We start from the raw sequence: 23,749 nt of genomic DNA on the forward strand, positions 1-23,749 counted from the left end.
GAAAATTTGGAAAATTTCAGGGGTCATTTGACGTTTTAAAGACATTTAAGTGATTTTCTTGCCATTTAATCACCATAATTCAAATTTGAACTACATCTAAATGCAACGGCTAACCATAATGGTTTGAAAAATCATATTCTTTTGTACTTATGTGCGAGTTAAAAAATCATCAGAAGATGTAAATATCTGGTGTTTAAAAAATGTCAAGATCTGGCAAGACAACCGGCCCCCACACAATTGGCACTCTATCTCGCGGCTCGAGATTTGGTAGGTGAGTGGTGGGGATCATTAATTAGACACGGTTCTGTATTGGAAACCGTCAGCTATTATGTTCACACACGGATTTCGCTGTGGGAATCATGTGTAATTCAAACTACAATACTCATAAATTCTGGCGACCGGCGTGTGTATTGTTCCCATCGATTTAGATTCCGGCCGCTAATAAATACTACCTTGCGCATGTCGTCCTGCCTGCGTTCTCATCTACATCCTCCCCTCGCTCGCCCTCTCTCTCTCTCTCTCAAATCTCTGCCATGGCACCGCCAGTCTGCCCACGCGCTGACGAGGAGTCACCGCCCCTCGAGGATGCTCACTCGAATAGAAGTGATGAGGATCCCTACGCGCCGCCGGACGAGGTTGCGTCAGACCCCCCAATTTCGGATTGGTTTTGGGGCCAGTACAATCTTTGTCTGTGGAAGTCGCTTCCGCCGGCTAAGATAGCCAGGCAAGTGGCGTTCAAGAAGGAGATGGTGGAGCAGGAAGCCAGGTACCAGGTGGCCTGTGAAGCCCATGATGTCGCCTGGGAAAAGGAGGCGGCGGAGCTTTGGGGGCGGGTGCGTCGTCATGCGGAGGAGGTGTACGAAGACGAGTACTTCGCGAGGAAGGTCATAGGCGTTGGGCTCCTCGTCGCTACATGGAGGTGAGCTGATAAGCTCCAGTGTGGCACCGACGAGGAGCTTTGGTGGGCGCACAACGAAATGGCAAGATCGTTCGCGCGCATACGCCAGCAAGAGTTAGATCAGTACATCAAGCGTTGTGAGGCAGAGGAGGCACTACTGGAATCAGGATCTTTGCCGTCAGCTGGCTCTTTGCCGTCAGCTAGCTGATGGCAAAGAAGGTCTTTGCCATAAGGTAAATTGAAACTGACGACAAAGACTAAGTTGACGGCAAAGATATTGTTTGCTGTCAGCTAGCTCTTTGCCGTCCCTAGCTGACGGCATAGATGCATTGCCGTCCGCTCACTGACAGAAAAGAGGAAGGGTGGCCCACTAGAGATAGCCACCTATCGGCCACTTTCTTTGCCGTCTGCTAGCAGACGGAAAAGAAAGTGCACAAAATAATGTCCGTTAGTTGGGCTCTTTGCCGTCTGCTAGGAGACGGCAAAGAACCGTGCCCTAACTAAAAATCAAACACGCCCGGGCCTGACCCCTCGATCTCTCTCTGTCCCCTCTCTCCGCCTCATGCCCGAGCCGCCGCTGCCCCGCACCACCCCAGTCGCCGGCTGCCCCGCGCCACCCCCGCCCCCATGCGGCCCCGCCCCCGTGCCGCCCCGACCCCATGCCACCTCGCCCCCGTGCCACCATGACCCGGTGCTGCCCCGCCCCCGTGACGCGCCACCCCGGCGGCCCCCTCTTCGCCCCCGATCAAGCCTCAAGGTACCCCTCTCCCCCACTGGTAATATTCCTCAAGTGCTCTTGTTCTCCTTTACATTAGGTGTTCACATGGAGGCAGAGAAACAAAATTGTTTCTTAATCTGCTGAGACCTAACTTTCAAGCATCTCTAGTCCTTGTTAGAGACCCCTTATCTTAATTCAGACGCATGTAATCTTCTAGATAGAATTGTTTGGCAGGAGTAGATATTGTTTTGCATTGTGTTATGTTCCCTTCTAATGAAGGATCGAATAATTGACTCGACGTACCTGGTTATGCCATCCTAATCTTCAAGCTCAGTTTCTAAGACAAGTGCACATTTCTAGATGATCAATTTGATTTGAGTATGTATTACATGTCACAAAAATATGCCACTGAACTGAATGCGTAATCGAAAGAGGATCCACTGATATACTCTTTGGGAGATGTAGGTCATATTTCAGTTGTCCAATTGATGATCTAGAAAGTACTGTACATGCCTAATAAAAAATCGGAAAAGAGGGAGTACCTGCAGTTGTCTAAATGCACAATAGGAGCAAGCGAGTGATGGCCGCTAAAGTTTCTTCAACGCAGAATTGTTGTAAATTTCTTACATTTCACTCACTAGTTCTGCACTAGCGTAAATAAACATATAACCTTGAGGTAGTGTTTGCCTCTCTAGGCGGCCCAGAACAGTTTTGGTATGATTTGTTTCAAGTTGTTGCCATCATATGTCCACAAGTACATTGCTTTTTGAATGTGAAATGATAACGTTGTGTAGTTGATTATCTTCTGCTCAAAACTTCTGCTGCTATAATGTTGTATGATAATTTTGTAAGGGTAGTAATTGGTCTCTTCTACTGCTTATCAGAGATGGGGGGAAGCCGCCACCGCAGGCTCTACTCTGCCACACCGGAGTATGAGTTGGATGCTTTCGAGTTTTTCAGTATCATACTTGGGACTTCCTCCAGGAGGCAGGTACATAAAAGGAGAGATCTCCCCTTCACGCATCTCATTATGATAACTTTGTTGTTTGCAACATCACTCCTTGTCCCAAACTACAGAGGCTGCCTAACACTTCTGTGAAGATGCTCGACGGCCATCGGCCAAAGAATGTGAAGCTGCGACAGGCCAGCAGCGGGATTCGCAGGCATTGGGATGTGGAGTTGGTGATCAAGTACGGCACATGTACCTGTGGCGTGGCTGGGAGCAGTTCTATCGTGCCTACAACCTACGGCATGGGTAATTCCGTCTCTTCAGGTACGACGGCGACGCCATGCTCACCGTGAAGGTGTTCAACAAGACTATGTGCCGCATACACTACCAGGACGATGATGCCAGGACATTATGCCTCTTGTTCCTCTACATTTGGCTTTTTCTCACATCGATTGTTAATGGTCATTGTTGCATTTCTCAGGCAATGGGAGAAGCAGCAGCGACTCTGGCTGCAGCAAAACTAGCAGCAAGGATGATCCGAATGGAGTGGGGAAGAAGAGGAGCAGAGTGGGGATGAGGAGGTGCAGGCTGACGATGGGCAATAGATGGTGGTGGCTGACGATGGGAAAGAGATGGTGGTGGATGAGCATGACCTAGTGATGGAGCTTCCTGAAGATGGCTCGCGATGGTGGTGGTCCATGACAATGACCTCGCGATGGTGGTCACGCCGCTGATCCCACAGCCAGGCGACATGACCATGCCAATTGTGGTAGAAGACTACATCCCACTGCCTCCACCGCCTGGCCGCTGATACGTCGATTTTGGATCATTCTTTTATATCAACATTTATTGCATTATGGGCTGTTATTACACATTATGTCACAATACTTATGCCTATTCTCTCTTATTTTACAAGGTTTACATAAAGAGGGAGAATGCCGACAGCTGGAATTCTAGGCTGGAAAAGGGGCAAATATTAGAGACCTATTCTGCATAGCTCCACAAGTCCTGAAACTTCATGGAAGTCATTTTCAGAATATATAAAAAATACTGAGCGCAAGAAGTTCCAGAGGGGGCCACACCCTGGCCACGAGGGTGGGGGGCGCCGTACCCCATGGGCACGCCCCCTTCCTCGTGGGCCCCCTAGTGGCCCTCTGATGCCCATCTTCTACTATATGGAGTTTTTCGTTGAGGTTCGGGACAAGACTCTGCCGCCACGGGGCGGAACCTTGGCGGAACTAATCTAGGGCTCTGGCGAAGCTGTTCTGCCTGGGAAACATCCCTCCGGGAGGGGGAAATCATCGCCATCGTCATCACCAACGATCCTCTCATTGGGAGGGGGTCAATCTCCATCAACATCTTCACCAGCACCATCTCCTCTCAAACCCTAGTTCATCTCTTGTATCCAATTCTTGTCTCCAAGTCTGGGATTGGGACCTGTGGGTTGCTAGTAGTGTTAATTACTCCTTGTAGTTGATGCTAGTTGGTTTATTTGGTGGAAGATCATATGTTCAGATCCTATATGCATATTAATACCCCTCTCATTATGAACATGAATATGCTTTGTGAGTAGTTATGTCTGTCCCTGAGGACATGGGAGAAGTCTTGCTATTAGTAGTCATGTGAATTTGGTATTCGTTCGATATTTTGATGAGATGTATGTTGTCCCTCCGCTAGTGGTGTTATGTGAACGTCGACTACATGACACTTCACCATTATTTGGGCCTAGAGGAAGGCATTGGGAAGTAATAAGTAGATGATGGGTTGCTAGAGTGACAGAAGCTTAAACCCTAGTTTATGCGTTGCTTCGTAAGGGGCTGATGTGGATCCATATGTTTCATGCTATGGTTAGGTTTACCTTAATACTTTTGGTGTAGTTGCGGATGCTTGCAATAGATGTTAATCATAAGTGGGATGCTTGTCCAAGTAAGGACAGCACCCAAGCACCGGTCCACCCACATATCAGATTATCAAAGTACCGAATGCGAATCATATGATTGTGATGAAACCTAGCTTGACGATAATTCCCATGTGTCCTCGGGAGCGCTTTTCCCTATATAAGAATTTGTCCAGGCTTGTCCTTTGCTACAAAAAGGATCTATATTTACTTTTGTTACTTGTTGCTCGTTACAAATTATCTTATCACAAAACTATCCGTTACCTATAATTTAAGTGCTTGCAGAGAATACCTTGCTGAAAACCGCTTATCATTTCCTTCTGCTCCTCGTTGGGTTCGACACTCTTACTTATCAAAAGGACTACGATAGATCCCCTATACTTGTATGTCATCAAGACTCTTTTCTAGCACCGTTGCCGGGAGTGAAGCGCCTTTGGTAGGTGGAATTTGGTAAGGAAAAATTTATATAGTGTGCTGAAATTTGCTGTCACTTGTTACTATGGAAAGTAATCCACTGAGGGGCTTGTTCAGGGTATCTTCACCCCGACCAGTAGAGCAAAGAGTTGCTCCCCGACCTACTGAACCTATTGAACCTACTGAAAATGAAAATGTCTCCTTTGAAATTCCTTCGGGTATGATAGAAAAACTGCTAGCTAATCCTTTTGCAGGAGATGGAACATTACATCCTGATGAGCACCTAATATATGTGGATGAAGTTTGTGGATTATTTAAGCTTGCAAGTTTGCCCGATGATGTTATCAAGAAGAAGGTCTTCCCTTTATCTTTGGAGGGAGACGCATTGACATGGTATAGGCTATGTGATGATATGGGATCATGGAACTACAAACGATTGAAATTGGAATTTCATCAGAAGTTTTATCCTATGCATCTTGTTCATCGTGATCGTAATTATATATATAATTTTTGGCCTCGCGAAGGAGAAAGCATCTATTAAGCTTGGGGGAGGCTTAAGTCAATGTTATATTCATGCCCCAATCATGAGCTCTCAAGAGAAATGATTATTCAAAATTTTTATGCTCGGCTTTCTGATAACAACCGCACCATGCTCGATACTTCTTGTGCTGGCTCTTTTATGATGAAGACTATTGAATTCAAATGGAATTTATTGGAAAGAATTAAATGCAACTCTGAAGATTGGGATCTCAATGAAGGTAAGGAGTCAGGTATGACACCTAAGTTTGATTGTGTTAAATATTTTATGGATACTGATGTTTTCCGTAAATTTAGCACTAAATATGGACTTGACTCTGAGATAGTAGCTTCTTTTTGTGAATCTTTTGCTACTCATGTTGATATCCCTAATGAGAAGTGGTTTAAATATCATCCTCCCGTAGAAGTAAAAGTAGCTGCACCTATTAAAGTTGAAGAAAAGACTATCACTTATAATGATCCTATTGCTCCTACTGCTTATGTTGAGAAACCACCTTTTTCTGTTAGGATAAAAGATCATGCTAAACCTTCAACTGTGGTTCTTAAAAGCAATATTAGAACCTATACACCTCCCGAGCAAGTAAAAGTTGAACCTAATATTGCTATTGTTAAGGATCTCTTGGCTGATAATATTGATGGGCATGTTATTTATTTCTGTGATGAAACTGCTAGAATAGCTAAACCTTGTGCTAAAGATAAACATAGACCTGTGGTACGCATGCCTATTATTTCTGTTAAAATAGGAGATCATTGTTATCATGGCTTATGTGATATGGGTGCTAGTGCTAGTGCAATACCTATTGACTTATACAAAGAAATTATGCATGATATTGCACCTGCCGAGCTAGAAGAAATTGATGTCACTATTAAACTTGCCAATAGAGATACTATTTCACCAATGGGAATTGTTAGAGATGTTGAAGTCTTGTGTGGGAAAAGTAAATATCCTGCTGATTTTCTTGTTCATGGTTCCCCACAAGATAGCTTTTGTCCCATTATATTTGGTAGACTCTTCTTAAACACTGTTAATGCTAGGATAGATTGCAAAAGGGATGTTATTACTATTGGTTTAGGTGATATGTCTCATGAGTTCAACTTTTCTAAATTTCGTAGACAACACCATGAAGAAGAATTGCCTAGTAAAGATGAAATTATTGGTCTTGCTTCTATTGCCATACCTCCTAGTGATCCTTTAGAACAGTATTTGCTAGACCATGAAAATGATATGTATATGAATGAAAGAAGGGAAATAGATGAAGTGTTCTTTAAACAGGGACCTATTCTGAAACACAACTTGCCTGTTGAAATCTTAGGGGATCCTCCTCCACCCAAGGGTGATCCCGTGTTTGAGCTTAAACCATTGCCTGATACTCTTAAATATGCTTATCTTGATGAAAAGAAGATATATCCTGTTATTATTAGTGCTAACCTTTCAGAGAAGGAGGAAGAAAAATTATTGAAAACTCTGAAGAAGCACAGTGTTTCTATTGGATATACTCTTGATGATCTTAAGGGCATTAGTCCCACTCTATGTCAACACAAAATAAATTTGGAAAGAGATGCCAAACCAGTTATTGATCATCAACGACGGCTGAATCCTAAGATGAAAGAAGTGGTAAGAAAAGAATACTAAAGCTCCTTCAGGCAGGTATAATTTATCCCATTGCTGATAGTCAGTGGGTAAGTCCTGTCCATTGTGTTCCTAAGAAGGGAGGTATTACTGTTGTTCCTAATGATAAAGATAAATTGATTCCGCAAAGAATTATTACAGGTTATAGGATGGTAATTGATTTCTGCAAATTAAATAAGGCTACTAAAAAGGATCATTACCACTTACCTTTTATTGATCAAATTCTAGAAAGATTATCCAAACATACACATTTTTGCTTTCTAGATGGTTATTCTGGTTTCTCCCAAATACCTGTGTCAGCTGATGATCAATCTAAGACCACTTTTACTTGCCCTTTCGGTACTTTTGCATATAGATGTATGCCTTTTGGTTTATGTAATGCACCTGTTACCTTTCAAAGATGCATGATGGCTATATTTTCTGATTTTTGTGAAAAGATATGTGAGGTATTCATGGATGATTTCTCAGTTTATGGATCCTCTTTTGATGATAGCTTAAGCAACCTTGATCGAATTTTGCAGAGATGTCAAGAAAGTAACCTTGTCTTGAATTGGGATAAATGCCACTTTATGGTTAATGAAGGTATTGTCTTGGGGCACAAAATTTCTGAAAGAGGCATTGAAGTTGATAAAGCTAAAGTAGATGCTATTGAAAAGATGTTGTGTCCCAAGGACAACAAAGGTATAAGAAGTTTCCTTGGTCATGCCGGTTTTTATAGGAGGTTCATTAAGGACTTCTCAAAAATTTCTCGGCCTCTGACTAATTTATTGTGTAGAAGCATTTGATAATGATTGGGTAGAAGCATTTGAAATACTTAAGAAAGCATTGATCTCTGCACCTATTGTTCAGCCACCTGATTGGAATTTACCTTTTGAAATTTTGTGTGATGCTAGTGATTATGTTGTAGGTGCTGATCTAGGGCAAAGAGTTGATAAGAAATTAAATGTTATTCAATATGCTAGTAAAACTCTAGACAATGCCTAGAGAAATTATGCTACAACTGAAAAATAATTCTTAGCAGTTGTATTTGCTTGTGATAAGTTCAGACCTTATATTGTTGATTCTAAAGTAACTATTCACACGGATCATGCTGCTATTAAATATCTTATGGAAAAGAAAGATGGTAAACCTAGACTTATTAGATGGGTTCTCCTCCTACAAGAATTTGATCTGCATATTATTGATAGAAAGGGAGCTGAGAACCCCGTTGCAGATAACTTGTCTAGGTTGGAAAATGTTCTTGATGACCCTCTACCTATTGATGATAGCTTTCCTGATGAAAAATTAAATGTCATAAATGCTTCTCGAACTGGTCCATGGTATGCTGATTATGCTAATTACATTGTTGCTATGTTTAGACCACCTATTTTCACATACCAGTAAAAGAAAAAGTTTTCTATGATTTAATACATTACTTCTAGGATGATCCACATCTTCATAAAGGAGTAGATGGTGTTATTAGACATTGTGTACCTGAGCATGAACAGCAACAGATCATACGCAAGTGTCACTCCGAGGCTTATGGAGGACACCATGCTGGAGATTGAACTGCACATAAGGTATTGCAATCCGGTTTTTATTGGCCTACTCTCCTCAAGGATGCCCGTAAGTTTCTCTTATCTTGTGATGAATGTCAAAGAATTGGTAATATTAGTAGACGTCAAGAAATGCCTATGAATTATTCACTTGTTATTGAACCATTTGATGTTTGGGGCTTTGATTATATGGGGAATTTTCCTTCCTCTAATGGATATACACATATTTTAGTTGCTATTGATTATGTTACTCAGTAGGTAGAAGTTATTCCAACTAGTAGTGCTGATAATAAGACCTCTATTAAGATGCTTAAAGGAGTTATTTTTCCGAGGTTTGGAGTCCCTAGATATTTAATGACTGATGGTGGTTCACATTTTATTCATGGTGCTTTCCGTAAAATGCTTGCTAAGTATGATGTTAATCATAGAATTGCATCTCCTTATCACCCATAGTCTAGTGGTTAAGTAGAATTGAGTAATAGAGAACTCAAATTAATTTTGCAAAAGACTGTTAATAGATCTAGAAAGAATTGGTCCAAGAAACTTGATGATGCATTATGGGCCTATAGAACTGCATATAAAAATTCTATGGGTATGTCTCCATATAAAATGGTTTATGGAAAAGCATGTCACTTACCTCTAGAACTAGAACATAAGGCTTATTGGGCTATTAAAGAGCTCAATTATGATTTCAAACTTGCCAGTGAGAAAAGGTTATTTGACATTAGCTCACTTGATTAATGGAGAACCCAAGCCTATGAGAATGCCAAATTGTTTAAAGAAAAGGTTAAAAGATGGCATGACAAAAGGATACAAAAGCGTGAGTTTAGTGTAGGTGATTATGTATTGCTATACAACTCCCGTTTAAGATTTTTTGTAGGAAAGCTTGTCTCTAAATGGGAAGGTCCTTACGTTATCGAGGAGGTATATCGTTCCGGTGCCATAAAAATCAACAACTTTGAAGGCACAAATCCGAAGGTGGTGAACGGTCAAAGAATCAAACATTATATCTCAGGTAATCCTATAAATGTTGAAACCAATGTTATTGAAACCATAACCCCGGAGGAATACATAAGGGACACTTTCCGGAACGTTTCAGACTCCGAAAAGGAATAGGTATGTGGTACGGTAAGTAAACCGACTCCAAAACAGTTCTAATGGCAATTTCTCTCGGTTTTGGAATATTTAGAAAAATAGAAAAATAAGAAGCAGTCCGGGAAGGACACGAGGGCTCCACGAGGGTGGAGGGCGCGCCCTAGCCCCCTGGGCGTGCCCCCTGCCTCGTGGGCACCTCGTGTGCTCTCCGGAGTCCGTTTTCTTGCACGTTATGTATTTTGGTCGGTAAAAATTCATTATATAATCCCCCAAAGGTTTGGACTACCGTATCACACAATTATCCTCTGTTTGTGTTTCGAGCTGTTGCTGCTGCAGATTAGAGCAAGATGTCTTCGCAAGAGTCAGTTGGGGAGAGCCGGGTGTCTCATCCGGCACCGAGATCAATGACAAACAACAATGTTGACCACTTTGGGCCAGCAACAGAGGAAGAGATGGAGGTTGATTTGAAGAGGATAGATGCCATGGAGGAGGATCAAGAAGTCACTTCTCGCTTCCGAGCTGGATTCACAATGGGGGAACTGCAGAGCTCGGCTATCCCAAACTCGGTTATCCCTTCCAATATTAGATTTCTTTCTTATGAGAATATGAAAAAGAGTGTCACTTGTTCTCCCACAGCTATGCAACACCCTTGGGTGCAGGGAGCTTTGGCTGTTACAGGAAAACTTCGAAAGGAAATAATGGACCTCAAGCAGCACGTCAATAAGCTCGAGGAGGAGAATCATATCCTGAGGGGCATCATAGCCAAGAATATCACATCACCATCCCCGAAAAGGGAGATATAACCACATGGGTATGGGCACTCCCCTTGGCAACTGCTAAGCTTGGGGGAGTGCCCCGTTATCGTATCACCATCACTTCTATCTCTACCATTTTTCTTACTTCGATCCTTTTGGTAATATATTGATTTAGTAGCATAAAGTTTTAGTATGATCTAGTTGCAAGTTTTGCTTTATAATCCTTCTATGTAATCGAGTTCGTGAGCTATATATAATAAAGATTAATGTTGAGTCAAGGTCTTGATTATTTTGCCATAATCTTGAGTGAATAAAAGAAAAGAGAAAAGAATAAAAAGAAATAAAAGAGATCATAAGGATCTTATGGAGAGTAATGAGCTCACATATAAAGAGTATTATGAATAAAAGTTGTTGAGAGTTGACAAACATAGTTTTGGTCATCATTGCAATTAATAGGAAGTAATAAAGAAAGAGAGGTCTTCACATATAAATATACTATCTTGAACATCATTTATGATTGTGAGCACTCATTAAAATATGACATGCTAAAGAGTTGTAGTTGGACAAGGAAGACAACGTAATGGGTTATGTTTTCTTACATCTGAGATAAGTTATATTGTCATGGATCATCCAACATGATTGAGCTTGCCTTTCCCCCTCATGCGAGCCAAATTCTTTGCACCAAGTAGAGATACTACTTGTGCTTCCAAACACCCTTAAACCAATTTTGCCATGAGAGTCCACCATACCTACCTATGGATTGAGTAAGATCCCTCAAGTAAGTTGTCATCGGTGCAAACAATAAAAATTGCCCTCTAAATATGTATGACTTATTAGTGTGGGAGAAAATAAGCTTTATACGATCGTGTGATACGAAAGAAATAAAAGCAACAGACTGCATAATAAAGGTCCATATCACAAGTGGCAATATAAAGTGACGTTCTTTCGCATTAAGATTTTGTGCATCCAACCATAAAAGCGCATGACAACCTCTGCTTCCCTCTGCGAAGGGCCTATGTTTTACTTTTATCTCCTACCTTGCGTAAGAGTCATGGTGATCTTCACCCTTCCTTTTTCATTTTATCTTTTGGCAAGCACAACAAGTTGGAAAGATCCTTGTATATATGGCTAATTGGATGTGAGTTTTCATGAACTATTATTGTTGACATTACCCTTGAGGTAAAATGTTGGGAGGCAAAATTATAAGCCCCTATCTTTCTCTATGTCCGATTAAAACTCCATACCCATAAGTATTGCGTGAGTGTTAGCAATTGTGAAAGACTATATGATAGTTGAGTATGTGGACTTCCTGAAAAGCTCTTATATTGACTCTTTCCTATGTTATGATAAATTGCAATTGCTCCAATGACTGAGATTATAGTTTGTTAATTTTCAATGAAGTTTATGATTCATACTTGAAATTGTGATTGAATTGTTACTCTAGCATAAGAGATCATATGACAAGAATTATATAAGTTGTTGTTCCAAGAATGATCAAGATGCCCTCATGTCTGTATTTTATTTTTATCGACACCTCTATGCCTAAACATGTGGAAATGTTTTTCGATCTCGACTTTCGCTTGAGGACAAGCGAGGTCTAAGCTTGGGGGAGTTGATACGTCCATTTTGCATCATGCTTTTATATCGATATTTATTGCATTATGGGCTATTACTACACATTATGTCATAATACTTATGCCTATTCTCTCTTATTTTACAAGGTTTACATAAAGAGGGAGAATGCCGACAGCTGGGATTCTGGACTGGAAAAGGAGCAAATATTAGAGATCTATTCTGCACAACTCCAAAACTCCTGAAACTTCACGGAAGTCATTTTCAGAATATATAAAAAATACAAAGCGCAAGAAGTTCCAGAGGGGGGCCACACCCTGGCCACAAGGGTGGGGGGCGAGCCCTACCCCCCTGGGCGCGCCCCCCTGCCTCGTGGGCCCCCTGGTGGCCCTCCGATGCCCGTCTTATGCTATATGGAGTCTTTCGTTGAGGAAAAAATCATAAGCAAGCTGTCGGGACAAGACTCCGCCGTCACGAGGCGCAACCTTGGCGGAACCAATCTAGGGCTCTGGCGGAGCTGTTCTGCCGAGGAAACATCCGGGAGGGGGAAATCATCGCCATCGTCATCACCATCGATCCTATCATCGGGAGGGGTCAATCTCCATCAACATCTTCACCAGCACCATCTCCTCTCAAACCCTAGTTCATCTCTTGTATCCAATTCTTGTCTCCAAGTCTGGGATTGGTACCTGTGGGTTGGTAGTAGTGTTAATTACTCCTTGTAGTTGATGATAGTTGGTTTATTTGGTGGAAGATCATATGTTCAGATCCTATATGCATATTAATACCCCTCTGATTATGAACATGAATATGCTTTGTGAGTAGTTACGTTTGTTCCTGAGGACATGGGAGAAGTCTTGCTATTAGTAGTCATGTGAATTTGGTATTCATTCGATATTTTGATGAGATGTATGTTGTCTCTCCGCTAGTGGTGTTATGTGAACATCGATTACATGACACTTCACCATTATTTGGGCCTAGAGGAAGGCATTGGGAAGTAATAAGTAGATGATGGGTTGCTAGAGTGACAGAAGCTTAAACCCTAGTTTATGCGTTGCTTCGTAAGGGGCTGATGTGGATCCATATGTTTCATGCTATGGTTAGGTTACCTTGCTGAAAACCACTTATAATTTCAGTTACCTGTAATTTCAGTGCTTGCAGAGAATACCTTGCTGAAAACCACTTATCATTTCCTTCTGCTCCTCGTTGGGATCGACACTCTTACATATCGAATGGACTATGATAGATCCCCTATACTTGTGGGTCATCAGCCGCTCTTGGCGCATCAGGATGAGGAAGGAGAAGGAGAAGAACAAGGAGGATTGAACTATGTCAGGTATGTTAGATCTCCAAAATGTTCTATACTTAGCTTGGTTTCCTCCGAAATAACATAAGTTAGCTATAATATGCTAAGTTATTTCTAATATGCTTAGTTTCCTAGGTTTGCTCAATAATGACATAAAATTGGCTTACTTGTGTAAAAATGGCATAATTATGCTTAGTTAACTCAAAAATTTAATAATTAGTTAAGTTAGCTCCAAAATGACCCATTTGACCTAGGTTAGCTCCAATACGATCCATTTTACCTAGGTTAGCTCCAAAATGACCAAGTTTACCTAGGTTAGCTCCAATATGATCCATTTTAGCCAGGTTAGCTCCAAAATTACTTATGTTAGCACAAAAATGACCTATACTTACCTTATTTTCTTCCAAATTGACATAATAAGCTTAGTTAGCTAAAAATGGCATAATTACCTATGTAAGCTCTGAAATGACACAACTAAGGAATAAGAAGAAGAACAAGGAAAAGGAGAAAAAGAAAGAATAGAAGAAGAAAAAGAAAAAATAAAAGAAGAAGAATGAGAAGGAAAAGGAAAAGGGTAAAAACCCTCTTCTTCTTCTAGTCTTCATCTTCTTCTCCAAAATGACCTAAGTTAGCTCTAATATGCTTAGTTACCTAGGTTAGCTCAATAAAGACCTATACTTAGTTGCTTTATATAAAAAATGGCATAATATGCTTAGTTCACTCAAAGATGGCATAATTAGCTAGGTTAGCTCTCTTTTACCTATGTATACTTACTTCTTCTTCTAGTCTTCTTCTTCATTTTCTTCTTCTTCTTCTAAATTTCTTGTTTCCCATTTTGCAGATTTCATCTAATTCACGGAAGCTTGCATGGATGGAGTGCTTCTTTTCCCTTTCTGCTTTTCTTTTGTATCGATGAACATGCATGGATGGAACTTGTTATATGGATGGATGGATAACGGTGTTGGATGAACAATGTGTAACTTTTGTAATATGTATGGATGGAACTATGTGTTGGTTATGTATGTATATATGATGAAACTTGTGTGTTGGATATTTCTTCTGTGAAATCTGTGTGTTGAAATTTGTGTGTTGAAACTTGTGTGTTCAAATTGAATGAATTTAAGAAAAAACAGAAAAACAAGGGCTATACAGGATCTTGCCATCGCTGGCAGACGGCAAACAGATTTGCCATAAGCCAGCAGATGGCAAAGATTCCGTGTGGCAACTACCTATGCAACCTGGGGGCTGGCCTATTTGGTTACTTTGCCGTCTGAGGGAGTCCTATATAAGGGGTGTCCGGACAGCCGGACTATATCCTTTCACCGGACTGTTGGACTATGAAGATACAAGATTGAAGACTTCGTCCCTTGTCCGGTTGGGACTCTACTTGGCGTGGAAGGCAAGCTAGGGAATACGGATATGTATATCTCCTCCTTTGTAACCAACCTTGTGTAACCCTAGCCCCCTCCGTGTAACATCCCAAATTTTCAATTTGGAATGTTATACATAGATCATCATGCATGTCATATTTTGTTGCATTTTGCCCGATCCTAGAAATTTCACGCAACTCAAGGACCCTCGAAGAGAGTTGGAGATTTCGTTATTTTCATATTTGAGTTTTCTCAAATTTTGAAAAGAGGATCATTTGATTTATTTATTTTATCTTCAATTATTTTTCCGGTGTCAAAATATATGAGAGAGGGAATAATATGACTTTCCCAAATTTAGGAAAAATGAAGATTTAATAAATAGATCAATTTTGGTTTTGCCGGAGTTTCATTTGAGTTTTATTTGGATAGGGAAAAATGCGTGTTTTCAAAAATTGCATTTTAGGCCTGGAGAAAAGTTCATTTTGTTCGACTCATTTTTAGGAGTCGGGGAAAATTTACTTTAGAATTTTTTGGAGCCCGTTTAGTTTTCTTTTCTTTGTTTTTCTGCGCGCGTAACCGATCAAAAAAAAAGAGCAGGCCAGCTGGGCCAGAGGCCCAGCCAGCCGCCGCCCCAGCCTCCCTCCGCGCCAGCGCGAGGCGCAGGCAGCCACCGCCGCCGCCGAGGCCGAGTCCGGCTTGGACTCTAGGCCGGCGCCCCTTGCCTCTTTTCTTTGTTTTGTTTTCCTATTCCTAGTCTATTTCTTGTCCCCTACCCCAAGTAACCTCCTCCCCTCCCCAATATAAATACCCCAACACCCCCCCTCTAAACCCATCAAATCAAAACCCCAAGCCCCTCTCCTCCCCACCCCGCGCCCTAGCCCATGCCGCCGCCGCCATAGACGCGCCGCCCCGCGCCCAACGCCGCCGCCCTTGTGCATTGCCGCCGCCGCCCAACACCGCCGTTCGCCGGAGCCCCTCGCCGGAACCTCGCCGAGGTAGCCGCGCCGCGTCTCTCTTTTTCCCTCGGTTCGGTTTTTCTTATAAACCGTTCTGATTCTTTTCTTCTCTTTCGATTCGTTTTCTTTCCTGTTCTTTTCTAAACCGTTCCGGTTTTCTCTCGTTCTTTGTTTCGGTTTTCTTCCGAAACCCTAGATCGGTTTTCCGTTTCTTTTCCGAATAGATCGGTTTTCGTTCTTCTTTCGGACCGTTCGTCTCATCGAACGTGATCACCAATTCTTCCCGGTTAACGACGCCCGTTCGTTTGACCATTCATCTCTTTCTTTTCGTCGGATTTATTCCGCGATCGCGATCTCAGATCCGATCTTCGTTCTAGTCTTTCTTTTCGCTCGTTTATCGGAATTAGGTGATTCAAGCGCCTGGAGTTTCGTTTCGAAACCGCCGTTCCGTCTAATCAACTTGAACAAGTTTTTGCTACAGTAAAATTTGACCTAGTTTCAACTTGCTAGAACCGAGTTGTTTTCTTCCGCTATTTGGTTTTTCCGTCGTTTGTTCGGTTCTTTCTTTCTTTGCAACCGGAGTTCTTAAGTTGAGTTTTACCTATGCATTAGATGTGTGTGCTTGTTGTTTGTCTGCGTTAGATCACCCGGATTGCGCCGCTTGTTACTTCGAAACCCTAGGTCTCGCGGATCATCAGCAAGGCAAGTAACACTTTGATCATACCTTTTCTACAACCCATGTTTTATTGCATTAGATCAATCCTCACACATTGCATGATTAGGATCTAATTAAATTGTGGGATGGGAAGTAGATGAGGTAGTACCTATCGCCTGTATTATTATGAAACCTTTGGGAGTTACTTCTACGTTTGCTTATTATGCCATGCTATGCTAGTAGACGTGGATTGGGTGAGTGATATCCATGACAGATGTGAGTTGATAATTTTAATGGTTTATCTAAGGTGGCAACTTAAACACACATCTGGGTGGATTGAGGCACCTGATGTCTATCAGGACTTGCCTGTTTTTTTTCTTACCGCCACCCAGGCTCAAAGGGATCATAAGATCTTTCAAACTAGAAACTTACGTGTGCAGCCACAAGCCATTATGGGCTCTGTCATAGTTGATTAAGTCGTGCGAACTCTTACGGGTAGACTAGCAGATGTAGGGGAAAGTAGGTGTACCGGTCTACCCACATGTAAGGTGCTAGCGCTTCTGAAAGACTGTGTCTCGGTCATCCGTCTTCTCAAACACCATGTAGTGCGAGAAACCAAATGGAGGCGATCGAGTCTTGTGGGGAAAAGGGCGCAAACCTCTGCAGAGTGTACAAACTAATCATGATTAGCCGTGTCCCCAGTTATGGACAACTTGAGTATCTAGTACTTGAATATCATGTGAATCTCAACATGTTACTTCTAATTAATGTTGATGGGTTTTAATTGTACTCTTAATTGGGATAGGAATGCTGTCAAGCATTCTCGATGTTTAACAACTACCATGATAGTTAAATAAATTTATTCCTTTGTAGTAGGGAAAAATTGGCTTTACGCAAAACTGTAACCATAGAGCTTTCCACCAGCCATATATGCATATAGTATAGCTTTTTCATTCCATTACTCTCTATGTGTTACATTGCCAGCATATTCCATGTGCTGACCCGTTTTCGGGCTGCAACTTCTCATGTTGCAGACTTTTCAGACGACGAGTAAAGTGCTTTTAGGTCGTGACCCTATACTCAGTGATGCCGTTGGAGTTGATGGACCCATTTATCTTCCGAGTCTTCCGCTGTTATCGTTATTAGATGGCCTTAAGCCATATTTATTGTAAAAGTTCTCTTTGAGACAATGATGTAATAAGTGTGTGATTGCCACTCTGCTATAAATCCTTCGATGTACTGTGTGGTGTCAGCATTACTGATCCAGGGATGACACCTGAGCACAGAGCGCTTGATCCATTCGGGTCGGGTCGCGACCGAGAATGGTATCAGAGCACACGCTGACTGTAGGACACGACCACTAAGTTAAAGCCATAGACCATCATTCTCTTCTCATTTTCTAAATCCTCATCTTTTCTACCCTTTTAGGATGACGAACGCGAAGATTAAGTACGCCCAATCGGATGAATGCACACCATTTGGATTTCACCTGAAGGAAGTCACCAAGTACCTGGACATTGGATTACCAAGCTTCACGGGAACCTTCAACACCACTCTGCCTGAAGAGGAGCGCTAGAAGATTCAAGCTCACGTTCCGGGAAGGACATTCGCACCAATCACGAAGCCCATAGATAGTGTTTTCAATGCACCAACCTGGAGTCTGGGAAGGAGCATGGCAGCTCATATTACCATAGGGCGCATTGGAGAAGTTTACCAAGAAGACCTCAAGGACACTATCTACCAGATTTGCGGACGCCGAGATGAACAATGGGAGTTAGTCAGCACCAAGAAGGATAGATTCATTGCATCTTTAATCCAGGAGTTAAACCAGCACATTCGACGCCACGAGAACCAGATGTGCAATGATATGATAGAATTGAAGAAAGCAAAGGCAAGGATCATCGAGTTAGAAGGAGAACTAAAGGCTACACGCAAGGACTACATGGACGAGATCGTAGCTCTAGCAAGACACAATGGCGATCTTAAGCAGGAGATTGAAGAACTCAAGAGGAAGTTAGCATCCCAGGAGGAAGACGAGTACGTCGCATGTCTGGACAACTACATCATCATCGACGACACCGATTCGGATCCAAGTGAACCCGACTTTGAAGACGAAGCTGGAGCAGATATCATGGAGAGTTCCACCGGTTCAAATTTCTAGATGACCACCAGATAGTAGTAGTATTCCCCCATGTAAACATTATAGTTCAAGCACTTTTGCGATAGTTTTAGACCGATTGTAAGCCCTTGTTTGATTGAATGAAGTGATTTTGTGTGCATTTGCTCATGTGCATTGGGGTAGTGTTTTCCCTTTAGACCTCACTCTATTCTTAATTCTCGTCTCTTCTAAACCCTCAGATGCCACCAACCCAAGCCCTTAGGTCACCCATGTTAGTAACCTCGCCAGGAGCAGAGTATGTGGCAAGTTTATGGTGTGATCGGTTACCATTAAGGATTGGTAACTATGTTTTTCCCTCAGACCTAATAGTATTGGAATCTCAAGGATTGGATGTGATATTAGGTATGGATTGGCTGTCGATGTATGGAGGAAACATCGATTGTGCTAGTAAGACAATTTTGCTTACCACACCAGAAGGAAGAAGGATCAAGTATGTATCCCGGCATGTGCCACACAGGACACAAGTGAACTGCTTAACAGGAGTTATGCAAGAGGAAGTACTAGTGGTGAAGGATTTTCCTGATGTATTTCCTGAGGAATTACCAGGCATGCCGCCGGATAGAGACATTGTGTTTTTGATTGAGTTATTGCCAGGTACAGGCCCAATATCGAAGCGACCGTACCGGATGCCAGCAAAGGATTTGGTGGAAATTAAGAATCAGATTAAGGAGTTATTGGATAAAGGTTACATTCGCCCAAGTTCTTCGCCTTGGGGATCACCCGTACTTCTAGTGGAAAAGAAGGATGGATCATTAAGGATGGTTGTAGATTATCGGGATTGAATGAAGTAACCATCAAGAATAAGTACCCACTGCCAATGATCAACGATCTGTTTGATCGATTGCAAGGAGCTAAAGTGTTTTCCAAGATCGATTTGCGATCAGGGTACCATCAATTGAAGATTCGAGAGCAGGACATACCTAAGACAACATTCACCACGAGATATGGACTGTATGAGTATACCGTTATGTCATTTGGATTGACTAACGCACCTGCCTATTTTATGAACCTGATGAACAAAGTGTTTATGGAGTTTTTGGATAAGTTCGTCGTAGTGTTCATTGATGACATCCTGGTTTATTCAAAGAATGAAGAGGAGCATAAGGAACATTTGCATTTGGTTTTGGAGAAACTAAGGGAACATCAGTTATACGCCAAAGTCAGCAAATGTGAGTTTTGGTTGAAGGAAGTTGGATTCCTCGGACACGTTATATCCGGAGAAGGTATAGCAGTTGACCCCACTAAGGTTGAGACCGTAACAGAATGGGAAGCACCAACAACAGTTGGAGAGATCCGGAGTTTTCTTGGACTCGCAGGATACTACCGGAGATTCATTGAGAACTTTTCAAAGATTGCAAAGCCTATGACTGAATTGTTGAAGAAGGATACTAAGTTCAAATGGACTAAGGAGTGTGAGGCTAGTTTCCAGGAGTTGAAGGAACGCTTGGTTACCTCACCAGTATTGATTTTGCCAGATCAGACCAAGGATTATGAGGTGTATTGCGACGCTTCACGTCGAGGACTTGGAGCAGTGCTTATGCAGGAAGGAAGAGTGGTTTCGTATGCTTCACGGCAACTGAAGCCTCATGAGTTGAATTATGCCATACATGATTTGGAGTTAGCAGCCATAGTGCATGCATTGAAAACATGGAGACATTTCCTCATTGGAAATCATTGTGAGGTGTACACGGATCACAAGAGTTTGAAGTACATTTTCACGCAGAAGGAGTTGAACCTCAGACAAAGGAGATGGTTGGAGCTCATCAAGGATTATGATATGAGATTGCATTACCATCCCGGAAAAGCTAATGTGGTAGCTGACGCATTGAGCCGTAAGAGCCATGTCAACACCCTAGTGACGGGAGAAATACCCAAGGAGTTAGCAGAAAACCTTCGTGAGCTATGTTTGGAAATAGTTCCGAGAGGCTATGTAGCAACATTGGAGATTCAGTCAACATTGATGGATAAGATCAGAGAAGCTCAGAAATCTGACAAGGAGATTGCTGCTATAAAAGAGAAATTGAGCGAAGGAAAAGCAAAGGGATTTCGTGAGGATGAGCACGATACCCTATGGTTTGAGGACTGTGTTTATGTGCCCAATGACCCGGAGGTCAGGAAGTTGATTTTGCAAGAGGCACATGATTCACCGTATTTGATTCACCCAGGGAATACCAAGATGTATTTGGATTTGAAGGAAACATTCTGGTGGACCGGAATGAAGAAGGATATTGCAGCATATGTAGCAGTTTGTGACGTATGTCAGAGAGTAAAGGCAGAGCATCAGAAGCCAGCAGGATTGTTACAACCATTGCTGATACCCGAATGGAAGTGGGATAAGATAGGCATGGATTTTATCACAGGACTACCCAGGACGAAAGCAGGATATGACTCGATATGGGTAGTAGTTGATCGTTTGACGAAGGTAGAACATTTTATTCCAGTTAAGACCACTTACACCAGTGCTAAGTTGGCGACGATATACATGACTAGGATCATTTGTTTGCATGGAGTTTCGAGGAGTATCGTATCAGATAGAGGAACCCAGTTTACCTCAAAGTTTTCGAATCAGTTGCATGAAACTTTAGGAACCAGACTAGAGTTCAGCACAGCTTTTCACCCACAGACGGATGGACAGACTGAGAGAGTCAATTAGATTTTGGAGGATATGCTGAGAGCTTGTGCACTAGATTATGGATCTAGTTGGGACGATAACTTGCCGTATGCGGAGTTTTCTTATAACAACAGTTACCAAACCAGTTTGAAGATGGCACCTTTCGAAGCTTTATACGGAAGGAGGTGCAGGACACCGTTGTCATGGAACGAAGTTGGAGACCATCAATTCTTTGGACCAGATTTGATTAAGGAGTCTAAACGGAAAGTTAAGTTGATTCTTGATAGGCTCAAGGTAGCCCAGACCAGGCAGAAGAGCTACGCAGATTCTAAACGCAAGGAGACAGTTTACGAAACCGGAGACAGAGTTTACCTTCGAGTATCCCCACTTCGAGGAGTTAAGTGCTTTGGAGTTAAGGGAAAGTTAGCACCGCGTTTCGTTGGACCGTATGAGATCTTGCAACGAATGGGAGAAGTCGCTTATAAGTTGGAATTGCCAGAGGAGCTGTCAGGAGTTCATGATGTATTCCATGTTTCTCAGCTGAAGAAATGTCATGCCGAGATGGCGGAGGTACCGCTAAGAGATACAGTGCCACTTGAAGCGATTCAGTTGGAGGATGACTTGACATATGAGGAGAAGCCAATCAAGATTCTCGATTATGCCAGCAGAGTTACTCGCAGCAAGGTTATCAAGTTTTGTAAAGTTCAGTGGAACCACCACTCAGAGGATGAAGCCACCTGGGAAAGAGAAGAAGATTTGCTCAAGGACCACCCTCACCTATTTTCTAGCCAACCCGAATCTCGAGGGCGAGATTCATCTTAAGGGGGGTAGGTTTGTAACATCCCAAATTTTCAATTTGGAATGTTATACATAGATCATCATGCATGTCATATTTTCTTGCATTTTGCCTGATCCTAGAAATTTCACGCAACTCAAGGACCCTCGGAGAGAGTTGGAGATTTCGTTATTTTCATATTTGAGTTTTCTCAAATTTTGAAAAGAGGATCATTTGATTTATTTATTTTATCTTCAATTATTTTTCCGGTGTCAAAATATATGAGAGAGGGAATAATATGACTTTCCCAAATTTAGGAAAAATGAAGATTTAATAAATAGATCAATTTTGGTTTTGCCGGAGTTTTGTTTGCGTTTTATTTGGATAGGGGAAAATGTGTGTTTTCGAAAATTGCATTTTAGGCCCGGAGAAAAGTTCATTTTGTTCGACTAATTTTTAGGAGTCGGGGAAAATTTACTTTAGAATTTTTTGGAGCCCGTTTAGTTTTCTTTTCTTTGTTTTTCTGCGCGCATAACCGATCAAAAAAAAGAGCAGGCCAGCCGGGCCAGAGGCCCAGCCAGCCGCCGCCCCAGCCTCCCTGCGCGCCAGCGCCAGGCGCAAGCAGCCACCGCCGCCGCCCAGGCCGAGTCCGGCGCCCCTTGCCTCTTTTATTTGTTTTGTTTTCCTATTCCTAGTCTATTTCTTGTCCCCTACCCCAAGTAACCTCCTCCCCTCCCCAATATAAATACCCCAACACCCCCCTCTAAACCCATCAAATCAAAACCCCAAGCCCCTCTCCTCCCCACCCCGCGCCTTAGCCCGCGCCTCCGCCGCCATAGCCGCGCCGCCCCGCGCCCAACGCCGCCGCCCTTGTGCATCGCCGCCGCCGCCCAACGCAGCCGTTCGCCGGAGCCCCTCGCCGGAACCTCGCCGAGGTAGCCGCGTCGCGTCTCTCTTTTTCCCTCAGTTCGGTTTTTCTTATAAACCGTTCCGATTCTTTTCTTCTCTTCCGATTCGTTTTCTTTCCGGTTCTTATCTAAACCGTTCCGGTTTTCTCTCGTTCTTTGTTTTGGTTTTCTTCCGAAACCCTAGATCGGTTTTCCGTTTCTTTTCGGTTTCTTTTTCGAAAACCCTAGATCGGTTTTCGTTCTTCTTTCGGAACGTTCGTCTCATCGAACGTGATCACCGATTCTTCCCGGTTAACGACGCCCGTTCGTTTAACCGTTCGTCTCTTTCCTTTCGTCGGATTTATTCCGCGATCGCGATCTCAGATCCGATCTTCGTTCTAGTCTTTCTTTTCGCTCGTTTATCGGAATCAGGTGATTCAAGCGCCTGGAGTTTCGTTTCCAAACCGCCGTTCCGTCTAATCAACTTGAACAAGTTTTTGCTACAGTAAAATCTGACCTAGTTTCAACTTGCTAGAACCGAGTTGTTTTCTTCCGCCGTTTGGTTTTTCCGTCGTCTGTTCGGTTCTTTCTTTCTTTGCAACCGGAGTTCTTAAGTTGAAATTTCTGGTTCGTTCTTTTGTTTGAGTTTTACCTATGCATTAGATGAGTACTTATTGTGTGCTTGTTGTTTGTCTGGGTTAGATCACCCGGATTGCGCCGCTTGTTACTTCGAAACCCTAGGTCTCATGGATCATCAGCAAGGCAAGTAACACATTGATCATACCTTTTCTACAACCCATGTTTTATTGCATTAGATCAATCCTCACACATTGCATGATTAGGATCTAATTAAATTGTGGGATGGGAAGTAGATGAGGTAGTACCTATCACCTGTATTATTATGAAACCTTTGGGAGTTACTTCTACGTTTGCTTATTTGCCATGCTATGCTAGTAGACGTGGATTGGGTGAGTGATATCCATGACAGATGTGAGTTGATAATTTAATGG

The sequence above is a fragment of the Triticum aestivum genome, chromosome 5A (genome assembly GCF_018294505.1).
Source record: "Triticum aestivum cultivar Chinese Spring chromosome 5A, IWGSC CS RefSeq v2.1, whole genome shotgun sequence".
Classification (NCBI taxonomy): Eukaryota; Viridiplantae; Streptophyta; class Magnoliopsida; order Poales; family Poaceae; genus Triticum; species Triticum aestivum.